General features: G+C 46.2%; 1 protein-coding gene across 2 annotated transcripts in view; it reads right to left on the minus strand.

The window, feature by feature from the left end:
• The window catches only part of PRKN (parkin RBR E3 ubiquitin protein ligase), a 1,209,893-nt gene that overhangs the window by 299,077 nt on the left and 897,049 nt on the right, over positions 1 to 13,767 (minus strand). The window lies entirely within an intron of this gene.

Consider the following 13,767-nt stretch of genomic DNA (forward strand, 5'->3'; position numbering starts at 1 on the left):
TTCTCCATGACTATGTGAACTGCTTAAGGGAGTGTAGCAGAAGTTGGGTATTGGTCATGATACAGTCTGGTGTCCCAGACCTGCCGCCAGGGAGCTGTGTAACATGGGGTGACTCACTTAATCTCCCTAGGACGCATGCCCTTCCCTGTAAGGATTTCCAGTCTGAGTCTTTTCAATATTATTTCCAATTGTAGATTCTAAACATTAGGCAGAAAACACACAAAAAGAGAAGGGGGCGGAGACAGGGCATGAGTCTAGCATCGGAGCAAATTCAGTTAATAGCACCTCACGAGCAGACAGGGTTTTCTGCTCCCAGCCGGGCAGCAGTGGCTGTCAGTCATGGCTGAGGTCTTTGATCAGCCATTTGTTGCCGCGTGTGTGAAATCAATGAATATTTAAGAACAGCGCAAAGTGAGCAGAGATGACAAGACGAGCCAACATGACGGTTCAGTCAATTAAATCCTTGTGCCAGCACAAACCGCCTGTGTTGAAGGCTACAGCAGGGATAAGCCCAGAGAGAGAATATATTCCTTGTCAACATTTTCAGTCAATATAAATAGGAAGGGTTTTCCAATTTGGGGTGTGCTGATACAAGCATTCTCAAAATATCATTGAGAAGAACATATTAGCCGTCTAAATGAGGACGTTTGCTAATGTTCTAGAACTTTCTATCTTGGAACAGAATTCTGTTTTCTTTATTTTCCTCAGTGTTAAGCACATCGTGTCACAGAAATGATTTTAGCATTAGGAAAAAATATGTATTTTAATTTTAATCCTTCTGGATCATTTCTTTTTTTAAGAAGCTAGAGTTAGCATGCAAAGAGCATAATTAAATTGAGCAGTAAAGATCTTGATATTTTCATGCTTCTAGGAAACTAATATGTTATGTGATTTGCTGGCATAAAATCAATTCAACAAGCATTCCTTCCCCCCCCCCCCATTTGTTGTTTACATTGACTTCTATTACCCATATGATGCTCAGGATTTCAGGATGGGTAGAAATGCTGAATTCTGAAGCATTCTGGTCCTCCACCATGCGAGGGGTTATCAGGTGGAGACAAGGCGAGATCATACTCTGAGATCCCCACGTGGTCCTGCTTCAAGGACAGCGGTCAAAGGTAATTGTGGTTTTGGCTTACTATTATTTTTAAACTCACATAGACCACTGGTGGGACCAAAATGCATTTTCAGGTTGTGAAATGGTAACAAAGGCCCCAAAGTCAAGCAGCTCAGCAGGATGTGGACACGGTTTTGATCCGCCAGGAAGGAACTGATGAATATGCATCGCTTCTGCCCATTATCTCAGTGTACAAACGATCGACGTACAGGGCAAGGGTCCGTGTCCAGCAGCGGTTAATGAAGCACTGGGGGAGAGGACGCACACTTACACTCACGCTTGAGGGGCGAAGAATAGCCTGCAGATGTCCCTGCCACTGTCCACAGGGTCAGGGCTGTGGCTCGTCATTATCAACGCGTTTCGCCACTGAAAGAAGCAGGGCTGCCCCCGCTCTGAAGGGTGGCCATGATAAACCACCCCTCCCTCAGCCTTCTGTTTTAACTGTATGTATAGTTCGTTCTCTGGATTGAGATGGCTTCCGTTCGCCTTTGAAATTCACCGCATGAAAAACCATTATTTGCATTTCAAGCGTAGGTTCAGGTGTCTGCAGCAGATCAAAGACCCTTTGTACTAAACTCCAGCATTTGAGCTCAGTCTAGAACACATTTGGTAGGCTGTCAGCGTGGCCTAGAGCCAAAAGCACAGCCAGAGAACCACCTGAGAACTTGAAAATATACATAACTATCAACAGCCACGCCTCCCAGGAAAGAAGCAATCTGTTTAGAAACTAAATTTTACCCTTTCTGCGCAAGCTTAACTGTGTATACGACTTTCTTCAGGGATTTTTAAAAATATAGTAGCTGGGAGTTTGTAAGCAACTTAATTCATACCTATGAGTTTAATTACTATAAGGTAATAGCACAGAGCATGACACAGTTGGTCAAATTACCCAAAACCAGTTCCAACCTGGGAAAATGGTAGAAAACTACTAAGATAATTCTTCTCAAAATTAGAGGGTAAGGTTTGGAAGCCATCTGACTCAAGTTTGCATAGACTGACCCCGACTTTATTCCTGGTCCCCTAGGAGAGGACATTCACAATGCACTTGGTGTCCCTGTGCTTGACCCGGGTGCCTCCATCAGTGGCACTTGACTCATTATTGTCCTGATGTGACAAACAGTGCTTGAAAAAGTAAGTGCCTTTGGCCTAAAGAAAAGGTTGAGTGATTGGCTGCCTTTCTGTTTGTGACAGTCTGTCTAGTCAAGGCTATGGTATTTCCAGTGGTCATGTATGGATGTGAGAATTGGACTATAAAGAAAGCTGAGCACAGGACAATTGATGTTTTTGAACTGTGGTGCTAGAGAAGACTCTTGAGAGTCCCTTGGACTGCAAGGAGATCCAACCAGTCACTCCTAAAGGAGATCAGTCCTGAGTGTTCATTGGAAGGACTGATGTTGAAGCTGAAACTCCAATACTTTGGCCACCTGATGTGAAGAGCTGACTCATTGGAAAAGACCCTGATGCTGGGAGGGATTGGGGGCAGGAGGAGAAGGGGACGACAGAGGATGAGTTGGCTGGATGGCATCACCGAATTGACGGACATGGGTTTGGGTGAACTCTGGGAGTTGGTGATGGACAGGGAGGCCTGGCATGCTGTGGTTCACGGGGTCGCAAAGAGTCAGACACGACTGAGCGACTGAACCGAACTGTTTGTGACATGAGTGTATATAAAATAAAAACAGTACATGTTTTATTTTGACCTGTGGCGGAAAGCATTTGGTATGTATTTCTATGTACTTCTGTTGAACCCTGAATATTGATCGGAAGGATTATATCACACCAGAAGAGATTTTTCCAAAGATGGCTGCTACAGTGCTTCTCATGTCCAATACTCATCTCAGGAAGTCACGCTGACACTCCCCCTGAATGGTGGGGCATATGTCCTCTCTCCTTGAACCCAGGCAGGAACCTCTGTGATGGACTTGACCAACAGTTACAGGGCAGCGATGCAACAGGGCTTCCAAGACTAAGATCATGAACATACCACACACACCCACCTCGTTCCCTTGAGAGGTTCCATCTGGGAACTCAGGCACTGTGCTGTGAGGAAGCCCAGGCGACACAGAGGGGCCACTGCTGGTGTTCCAGCCCCCAGTCAGACCCACCAGGAAGATGCCTCCAGACCACACCAGCCCCTGGCCTTCACGTCTTTCCAGATAAGGACCAGATGACACGGAACTGGGACCAGCTGTTCCCTGTCCCCTGCTTGGATTCCTGACCCACAGGGTCCTTGAGCACAATGTATTTCTCATTTCAGCCACTAACCTGTGGGATGGTTTACTTTTCACTAGCTATGCTTTAGGATTTTGTCCAAGGAGAGAGAGAATTAAATGGATCTGATGAAAGACTAAAAATATAGTTCTTAATTTTTTATGATAATGAATAACCTTCCAGGCATTTATAACTTAAGGTGAGCTTATTTACTTAGCCTCTGAATGGCCCAGCATGCTTTATTAATGCATTTGTCCCTCCTCTGCTCCCCATAATCAACGTATGTAACAAGCAAGTTCATGCCATGAAACTTTAAGTGTCATCTGCAGAAACAGAGAGAGAGAGAGAGAGAAAGAGAGTGAGGGAGATTTATCTTGTGAATATTCAAGTCATTTTACATAGGCTCTTTAGGCATTCACACTTTGTTTTATAATATGACCAGTATGGCATTTTGGTGTATCCCTTACACCTCATAAACCTAGTAATTTGTGGAGTCTGTTGTCTGTTAGCGGCCGTGCATGAACTGGCCCTATTACGGTGTCTGGCCTTGAATTCAGATAATCTGCGCACAACCAAGGGGCGTGTGCATCCCGCCTCCCTGAGTTCTCAGATCATCCTCAGACGGCTCTTTCCAGTGGTAACTATGGACCGTTTTCAAGGGTTTGCTACCTTTTGTGTTTCACATCCTGAACTCATTGCACAGTATACTCGTTATATTAAAATCTCCTTCATGACCTTGGTAATCTGTACTCTCGTTATATTTTCCTATGTACCAGCGCTATACCCAATAGATTACATTTAAGACAAACAATCAAGACTGCTTTATCACAGGAAAATCTAATGCTTATCTTTTATGAAAAGAGGTTTAGGTTTAATCAAGACCTACACATCTAACATTTATCACTGTAAGTAGATACTTAATGTCTGTGTTTGGAAGGTACTAATTAGCTTCTAATTAGTGGGGTCAACACCAGGAAATCAAAGGTACTTGATCCTCTGGGGATGTTTCTGTCTCTATTCCGACTAATCACCTGAGCTCCTCCTGGTCCCAGGAGGTACCAGGCGCCAGGATGTCTCTAACTCTCTGAAATGACTTCTCCAAGTGTGACGGAGTGACCCGGGTGGTTGGTAACTAGGGAGTTCCTACTGAGTAAGTTCCCAGGCTGGTTCCCAGAAACCTGCATTTGCTAAGACTGTGAAATGACTCTTAGGCAGAATCTCCTTTGAGAAGCACCACTCTCCAGCCACTCAGGCATTTCCACTTTGATGTTGTCAGGGTTCATCTGATACACATTCACACAGTGACCTTTTTCTGTCCATGGCTGTGAGAAGGATGAAAATGCCCTGGAAGGACTGACAGTTAGTAAGCCTTGCTCAGAGGACAACCATGATACTGGGCAGCTTGTCAGTAATTAAAAACCTCTCAGTACTTCCTAAGTCCATGTCCCTTTTTAAAGTTCATTCCTAAATTAAACACTGCAAAAAGTTTCTTCTCAAAAGAGATTGTAGTTGTCTCAAAGTACTTTTTCTTCTATAAATCATACACATTTACCAAGAGCCCTGAGCTTTGACCCACAGGCAGAAGCCGAAGGTAATCTGTCTCTCCATCATGTAATACAGGCTTAATAAAACCCACACCATTGTCATCTGGGTTATACATGAAGACATACATCATCACACATTTGCACATTTTGATGCTTCTTTAAGCACAGAATTCACGACACTCGGCAACTTTTTTCCAAGCAATTTACAAATCGTTTCCATCCCTCATTTTATTATCCTACCCTGAGTCAACTTGTTCTTGTGGCATCATCAATCTGACTGACTGGTAGGGTTTCAGAGAGCAGTGTTTTAATTTATGCAGACATCTACCCCAAAGCATCTCAATCACTTAGAGCATGAAACAGAGGCGGCGTTACATTTGCCAGGAAATGCTGCTTTTGTTATACGTGTATATCTAAGGACAGGATCATTTATATCCCAGAAAGCCAGGCTGGTGACAGATAGGACTAATGTATCAATGTCAGAAGAAAATTCGAGGCAGGAGATGGGGACCAAAGTCGGCCTCCGAAGGTACTTGGAACGCTATCTCAGAATGCCCTTCTGGGTAAAAGGGACGTGATATCATCACTGAATTATCAATCACTAATGAAGGCCTATCAAATAGAATACACTACGATATTAACGTAAGAAAATCTTGGCACCTGGGTCCAGATCTGGGGGGTTATGTTGCTTTAAGTCTTTTTCTAGTTTTATCGTTACATCTGAACTACAATCCAGGTTTCTGAGATAGAGCAATGTGCAGCAATCATGGCCGACTGACATTTATACTCAGTTCTTCATCATCAGTGTTATAACAAGTGCCAAAGGGACACACTGGGGCCATAGCGCCTGACACGAAACTGGACCCAGTCAATACCTGTTATCTGCTTCAGACGTTATTTAGATAATTGAATAAGATGCGGTTAAAACAAACAGGAGAAAGAAAACAAAAGCAAAAAAAGTGAAGTCATTAACAATTTAACAACTTTCTTAAATCCAGAGTCGCTTTCATTAAACTCGACCGCACTCCTTTCCCTTTGCACTTGGGCAGGTTCCATCTGCAAACCTGTGGCTCTACCAGTTTACACTACTAGTGGACGCAGGTTTGATCCCTGGGAAGATCCCTTGGAGGAAGAAATGGCAACCCACTCCAGTATTCTTGGCTGGAGAATCCCACGGACGAGCCTGGCGGGCTACCGTGCATGGACTCACAAGAGCTGGACACGACTGAACACTAAGCACCCGCGAATTCTGATAAACAGGAAATCCTGGGCCCCTGAAGCCCTTCTGATATCACTGCTCCAGAGAAAAGGAGGGCAGACGGCACTTCCTGGAGGGGGCGGGGAGATTAGGGGAAATGGCCGGATGACACGGAAGCGATGTCCCTCCCCGCCGGCGGAACTGGACACAGAGCCAGGGAGGAAAGGCCAGTGCTTAGCCACCTGTTTCCTCTCCGACAGGACACTCGGGCAGGAGGTAGCTTCTTAGAGAACTCCTAGCAGGCACATTTTTGGATACCTCAGAGTAGGACTTAGGCAAATTGCTTCTTCTGATGCAAAATTAGGAAAATGCCCAGCTCATTTACATGAGTCTGTATTCCATGTGGAACTGTGGAGAAGACAAAGGGTCAGCGAGCCCAGAGGGGTTGCACAGCAAAGGCCAGCCCGGCTGGGGCCTGGGGGTGTCCAGGGCCCAGAGAGAGAGCCCGAGAAGGCTGCAGGTCATCATACCACAGCCCCGGCAGGGGCCCGGTCAGAAGAGGGGGTGCCTGGCTGGAAACCCGGACAACAGGAGCTGTGAGTTGGGCAGGCAGAAACCATCACGTGAGCTGCTCAGGATGACCAACAGGAGGCGCTCTACTCCCCAAGAACAGACAAGTGAAGTCACCACAGACTCACGACCCAACGCCGCCTCGCCACCTCCGAGCACCAGTCCCGTAGAGTGACCCTGGTGCGCCCAGCCCTCCGCCTGCACTTGCATCCCCCTGGGCGGGGCCCCTGCCTGAGGGGGCGGGGCCCCTGCCTGAGGGGGCGGGGCCCCTGCCTGAGGGGGCGGGGCCCCTGCCTGAGGGGGCGGGGCCCCTGCCTGAGGGGGCGGGGCCCCTGCCTAGCCAGAGAGAAATGCTTCAAACTGTGGACCACAAGGAAAGTGACACCACTTGAGTCAACTAGATATGATCATAAAGAGACTAAGCTTCAAGCTTGAGGTGGCTAAAAGTTCATTAAACTGAGTTTACTGAATTGGACTGACTAGGTCTGCCGCTGAGAGAAAATGGCAGCTTGTCAGAGGTAAGTGAGTTTTCACACCTTGATGGTTGCCTTCCGGTTCAGACCACACACATGAGCGAGCACGCGCACGTGCACACACACACACACACACACACACACACACACACATGCCCTCACTCAATCACACACATGAATATTTCAGTCCCACTTAGGGATTCCTATGTGTAGTATAAATCAGAAAGCAGTGAAGCGCCGGCCTGGTGGCCTCTGGAATAAGCCGTGTGTGAAGAAGCAGCTTTCTAGTCTGAGGAGAGGAGTGGAAATAGACCTCTGTCTCCAAAAGCGGCTAGTGGTGACTCAGATAAATTTGGAGCTGTTTTTTCCACTTCAAATATTTTCCAACTTCAAAATATTAAATTGTGGGCAGAAGGTATTTGGAAATAAGACCTGTTGTTTAAATATTGTGTCAAAGAGTAAAATACTCGGGGAGGGAGTGAGGAGCAGGAATGCTACACTGTGGGTCCTGCCTCGCCTCTGGGTTCTCTCTAGAAACTTCCCAGCTACCTAACTGTAGCTCTCACCATGCTCTCCTCCCCTGTTTCAGACACTCAGGGCTTCTGAACTAATGCTCTGATTATACAGCTGTTGCTTTGGCTTTGATTTTCCTCCCTCCTCCAAAATCATGAAGGGTCTGCTCCGGTGATGAACCTGGCCAGTCCAGGAATTAAGATTTCATCACGATGGCTACAAAGCTGTATGTCCAGCTGTGATCAGTCATCTGAACTCCAGATCCCAGCCAGGGCCACAGAGGCCTCTCCTGAACCTGGTCAAGCAACTTGCCATCCCCCGCTCCTTGGTTACCCTCAGCCAAAGTGCCCTAATTGAGCTCCTCCAAATGCTCACTGGCATCTCAAATTATCTTATTTGTTCATGTGTTTATTGCATATCTATTTCTCCTCTCCTCTCTCAGACTCATCAGGAAGGTGATGCAGTATTTTAAGATAATTCTAAAATCCTGTTTTAGGATCAAATTAAAGTAGCAAATGTGAATGTAAGTTAACTACAAGTCAGGGCTCATAAGGCTTGTTCTTCTGACCTAGAATGGTTTTTAGAAAGGTTCTAAATAAATATTTGGTTACTAACCAGGTGGCTTAGTGGTTAAGAATATGCCTGCCAATGCAGGAGATGCAGGTTTGATCCCTGGGTCAGGAAGATCCCCTGGAGGAGGAAATGGCAACCCACCTCAGTATTCTTGCCTGGAGAATCCAATGGGCAGAAGAGCCTGGTGGGCTACAGTCCATGGGGTCACAAAGAATTAGGCATGACTTAACTACTGAGCAAGCACATGCAAATCACCAACCATATACAAGGAAGCCCACGCCACGTTTGTACTGGGGCACAGTTTGGATACTGCAAATTCAGTCCAAAGTGGAGTTCATAATGGTTCTCCATATTTTCATTCTGCTTAATCTTCAGTCAAGGTCATCCTGATTTATCCAAATGCTAAATCCACACCCCTGAACACCATCTTACCTCCTAGCTCTGTCCTTCCCCCACAGATTGACCAGTCAGTTTGTCCTTGTGGCTACCAAGCTCTAGAACCCCATGCCACCACTTCTCACATAGGTTTTTGGGATAGACTTCTTTCTAGTTGACCTCTGGGTGGACATGGTTCCACATAGTAGACATAATACTTACTTTTTAAAAGGCAAACAGGATTAAGACACCTCTTTAAAATTCCCTAGTGGCTTCCCATTGCTCCTGGAACACCACTAAGCATCTTTAGAAGACCCTGCAGAGCCCTGCCTGAGGGCGCCTCTCCACCAGTAGCATCCCATGGACACAGGCTGGCCATTCTGCCCCAGCAGCTTATGTTCTGCAAACCCCTCAAACAACTGTTGTGTTTTCTGAGGAGGTAGAACTCCATTCCGATACTTTTGACATTCCAAATTCCTAACAAGCTGCCAGTTTGAGGGTTTGGGAGTATGTACTCTTCTTACTGTTTCTTGACACAACCTGCTTAGCCATTGAAAATAAAATGGTTTTCCATCCAGCATGAAGCATTAATTAGAAATGCGTTCGCTGGTTGAAAGTATTCACATTTTAAAAGGGTATCACACATATTTTGGCCACAACCCAGAGGTTTCTCATTTTCATTTATCCTGAATGATAAACTCTATCAACAAAAGGAAGTGTGTATACCAAACTGTAATTTTTTTCAGAAATGCAATTTCTTTTTGAGATGACTTTAATCAAAAGAATAATTGCATTATTCACGAGCCATGTTCCATTAATTGGAAGAGTTGATAAATTACTACCTAAGATAGCATCACCTTTCAATGAAGAGAAAATGGTTTTCCTTTGCTGTTCTTTCAACCACAGTTATCACCCCTGAGTCAAGTGACTTACAACCCAGCAGCCAAGTTAATCATTTAAGGCTAGAAATCATTGAAAAGTCAACCAGAGGAAACATGTCTCCAAGAACAATAACAGCTGGAGAGTGTGCTTTCAGGAAATTCAGAAATGCCTCTGCATCAGGATTTGGAGAAAGGTCATAGTTTTAATTAGTTTGGGTACAAACTGTTACAAATCACTGGCTGTCTTTATGGGTACATAAAATTACCATAGGAGGAACTTGGGGACTTGTTTAATAACAGGTTTGTGTGTAGTTCCTCAAACTTTACAACTATCTCATCATTAAGAAGCAGAAGTTAAAGAAAAACTCACCAGGAAGGTGATGTGATCTAAGATAGTCATAAAACTCTATTTTATGATCAAATAAAGCATGCAAATGTCAAGAGCGTGGAGTTGTTTTTAAAGTGGTCCCTATCTTAATCTCTTGTGTTGTCTATGTACTGTTAAAAATCTATGTGTGACAATTCCTCCTTCATCCATGAATTCCTTGGTCTAGAAGACTCCAGGCATGTTTCAGGGGACATGGAAGAACAGATGACTGAGGACTAAAGGGGATCCAAGGCTGAGTCCCTAGAACCCCAGGGCTGGCCTGGCACAGAAGCTGCCCTGGAGTCTATGTCTCTGCATGTTTGTTGAATTCAATGGACACATGTCATGTATCTTTAGTGTCACCTACATTGTACGAGGCTCAAAAAGAGAGGGTAAGATTCCTCAGAGAAGGAGACTTGGGCCTCTATGATGGGAATGGAATTATATAATTCTTTTTGACACATGTGACACAGCATAAATGCTCTAAGTGTTATATGCTATATCAGTGAGGGGACAGTTACACCTCAGTCACCTTGAATAGGGCTTCCCTGGTGGCTCAGATGGTAAAGCATCTGCCTTCAATGGAGGAGACCCAGGTTCAATCCTCGGGTCTGAAAGATCCCCTGCAGAAAGGAATGTCTACTCACTCCAGTATTCTTGCCTGAAGAACCCCATAGACAGAGGAGCCTGGCGGGCTGCAGTCCATGGGGTCACAAAGAGTCAGACATGACTGAGCAACTAACACTTTCACTTTCATTTCACTTATCCCTTGAATAATAAGTGCCATTTACTCAGAGCCACATAAAGCAGAATGCTTTAAGCAGAATCAACATTTATGTAGCTTGCAGAGAATATAGAACTTGATGTAGCTGAAACCACAGTGTAGATTTGTCTGACAATTGCAAACTCGGAGAATGGAAGGATCAGCAGTCATGGGAGGGGAAGGGTAAACCAGGCAGCGAGTGACACGTTCACTTTGTCTAAGCTGCCATGAGGGAGTCGCGGTGCTGTCTGTTCCTTCTGGAAGGCCAGTTCCCTGTGGAGCTTGCAGAACAAGGTCAAGTATGCACAAACACTGAGCTGTTGTGAAGGATGGGCAGGGGAGGACTCTTGTTGGGGAAGGTCCTGGGTGGGGGTGGTGTTGCTACAGTGACTAGGAAGACTCCTGCGCCAGAGCAGGTGAGGTGAGGCCACGTAGGTCAAGGTCTGAAAGACAGGGTCTTTGAGGCCCAAGACTGGATCCCAGCTCTGTCACCACTGGTTGTGTGACCTTGGCAGGTTCTGAGTTAGTCTCTCCGAGCCTCTGTTCCTCTTCTGGAAAGAAGCGACGATTCAAGCACTACAATGATTCAAGCACTGCTTAGTATCCACATTTACTTGGGTGGTAAGGTCCTCTGTCCATGGGATTCTCCAGGCAAGGAGACTGGAGTGGGTTGCCATTTCCTTCTCCGGGGATCTTCCTGACCCGGGATGAGCCTGTGTCTCCCATACTGGCAGGTGGGTTCTTTGCCACTGTGTCACCTGGTTAGGGGGGTTGCCAGGAATAACGACGCTGGGTCAGAGGGCTTCTAACAGTCATGTCAGACAACGGATGCAAGTGGGGCATAGCGAGGTCTCAAAAAGTGATGCTACTGCTGCCACAGCCCCAGTCCCAGCTTATTTCATTAGTAGGATAGTGGACGGAGGGCATTACCATGTGCCAACAAGCTGGTTTGCTTGATTTCAGGGGTCACTGTGGCCGAACTCTCGCGCAGGGCAATCACAGAACTGCACCAGCGTCTGGCCCAGGGCACGCCACGGCTGCCACCTTGGGATGAACCAAATGATCTCAGTGCAGGACCAGAGTGAGATGGGGAACCAGAGGCTCCCGCGACAGCTCAGGACTCCTGAGGGCTGGGGGTTATTCCAGTCTTTATGGAACGTGAAAGGAGAGGGTACTTCTAAAAAAAAAAAAAAGAAAAGTTTCAAAGGAAAAATGGGGCTCGCTAAAACTAAAAGGAATTTCCGTGAAGGTGAAAGATAAAAGGCTGAGGATCTGAAAGGAAAAAGAGGTGGACTGGACATGCAGACAGGTACGGGATGTTTCCAAAAGAGGGTTTGGCTGGGGAAAGAGGAAAACATACATTGTAGGTGGTCAGGGGCCACACTTTCTCTGGCCTGCCGTCTCTCTCCAGCTCAACCCTTGACTTTGGCTGACGCTCCCTCACCCCCCAGGTCTAGACGGCTGGCACTCCAGGCACAGGCCTCAGCCCCCGTCTTTGCTCTAGGCTCACTCCCTTCTGGATCTCATCTATCCTTCACACCTGCACCCACCACTGTTTGCTGCTCATGGCAATGCTTGATATCATCCAGAGATCTCAGAATATCCACCTGCTTGCCTCTCATTTCAGCTCAAAAATTGAATCTCAAACTATAGATTTTTTTCTTTTTACCCTAACCTGGTCCCCTCACAGCCTCCCTGTCTCACTGACCGACACCCTGGCCTTCCAGTTCCTCGTGCCAGCTTCCCTGGCGCCATCTGTGACTCTTCTTCATCTCACTGCAGGTATCTCACCGTATCCAGAAACTTCCTTGGCCCCTCCACCGCTGCCTCGGTGGAACCACTGCCGCCTTTGATGTGGATTAGAACAGCTGATTTGTGTGGTCATATGAATTCCATCCATGGACTGTTCTCAAAACAGTTATCTCTTAAGGCCTATGTGACTTCCTTGTTTAGAACCCTGAGTTCCTTCTCATCCCATTTAAAGTACAAGCCAAGAGCCTCATACAGTCCAGTAAGCCCCTCTGAACCTCATGTCTGCATCTGTGGTTGCCCACTCTCAGATCTTCTCACACATTCTACTCTGGCCATACTGAACTCACTGCTGTTTGTTCAAAGCAGTCAGAGAGCTTGGTGCTACCTCAGGACATTGGCACTTGCTGTTCACTCGGCCTAGAAATCCCCTCCCCCATGGCTGCTCACCCCTTTGGATTTCTGCTCAAATATCATCTCATACACACCTTCTGCGATGACTCTATATAATACAGGAATGCCTCTCTCCAATGCTACACGGCCCAGCCCCCATATCTGTTTTAGCTTGTCTCACAGCACTTGCCATCTCACTTGCTGCTGCTGCTACTGCTGCTAAGTCGCTTCAGTCATGTCCGACTCTGTGCGACCCCATAGAACGCAGCCCACCAGGCTCCCCTGTCCCTGGGATTCTCTAGGCAAGAATATTGGAGTGGGTTGCCATTTCCTTCTCCAGGGCATGAAAGTGAAAAGTCAAAGTGATTACTGTATATTTACTTCTTTATTAATTTATTGTTCATTTTTACTACCAAAGTGTAAGCGCTATGAAGGCAGAGACATTGCATTGTTTATGCTGTGTCTTCAGCATCTAGAACAGTGTCTGAGAGATATGTTTAAGTATTGAGCATACTTACGTGGTACAAACAAATAAGTTTTTTAAAAACAGAAGTATTGCATTTCCATGTGAAAGCATAATGAAAGAGCTGTACAGAGGGAAAGTGGAAAATGTTGGCCAAAAAAGCCCTTCAGTAAGCCAAAAGAGCTGGAATAGAAAGCTTTAAAAAATGCAAACGGTAGAAGTTCTGAGGAGCAATGCGCGGCTTTGCAATGAAATTTAATCTGACAGTACCTCTTCGGCTCGTGCTACCCCAGATGGCAGATTGTTACTTCATCCATTAACTAGTACGTGCATCCGTTTGCCAGTTCTAATTCATGCTAGTATCTTCCGTAGTGACTGAAATGGAGGTGGGTTTTGTTGCTTGTGGAGAAGTGATGGGTGGTGGTTTTGTCTGTCTTAAAACAGCAGGGGGTGGGCTGGCTGGTGGTGGACAGGAACACACAGTGGTGGGCAGGGGGTGGCCACTCTGCATTCTGGGAGCTGAACCCCAGCTCTACCCCGAGATATGCACTTCGGCTAAGTCCCTAACCACTGCGTG

The sequence above is a fragment of the Ovis canadensis genome, chromosome 8 (assembly GCF_042477335.2).
Source record: "Ovis canadensis isolate MfBH-ARS-UI-01 breed Bighorn chromosome 8, ARS-UI_OviCan_v2, whole genome shotgun sequence".
NCBI classification, from domain to species: domain Eukaryota; kingdom Metazoa; phylum Chordata; class Mammalia; order Artiodactyla; family Bovidae; genus Ovis; species Ovis canadensis.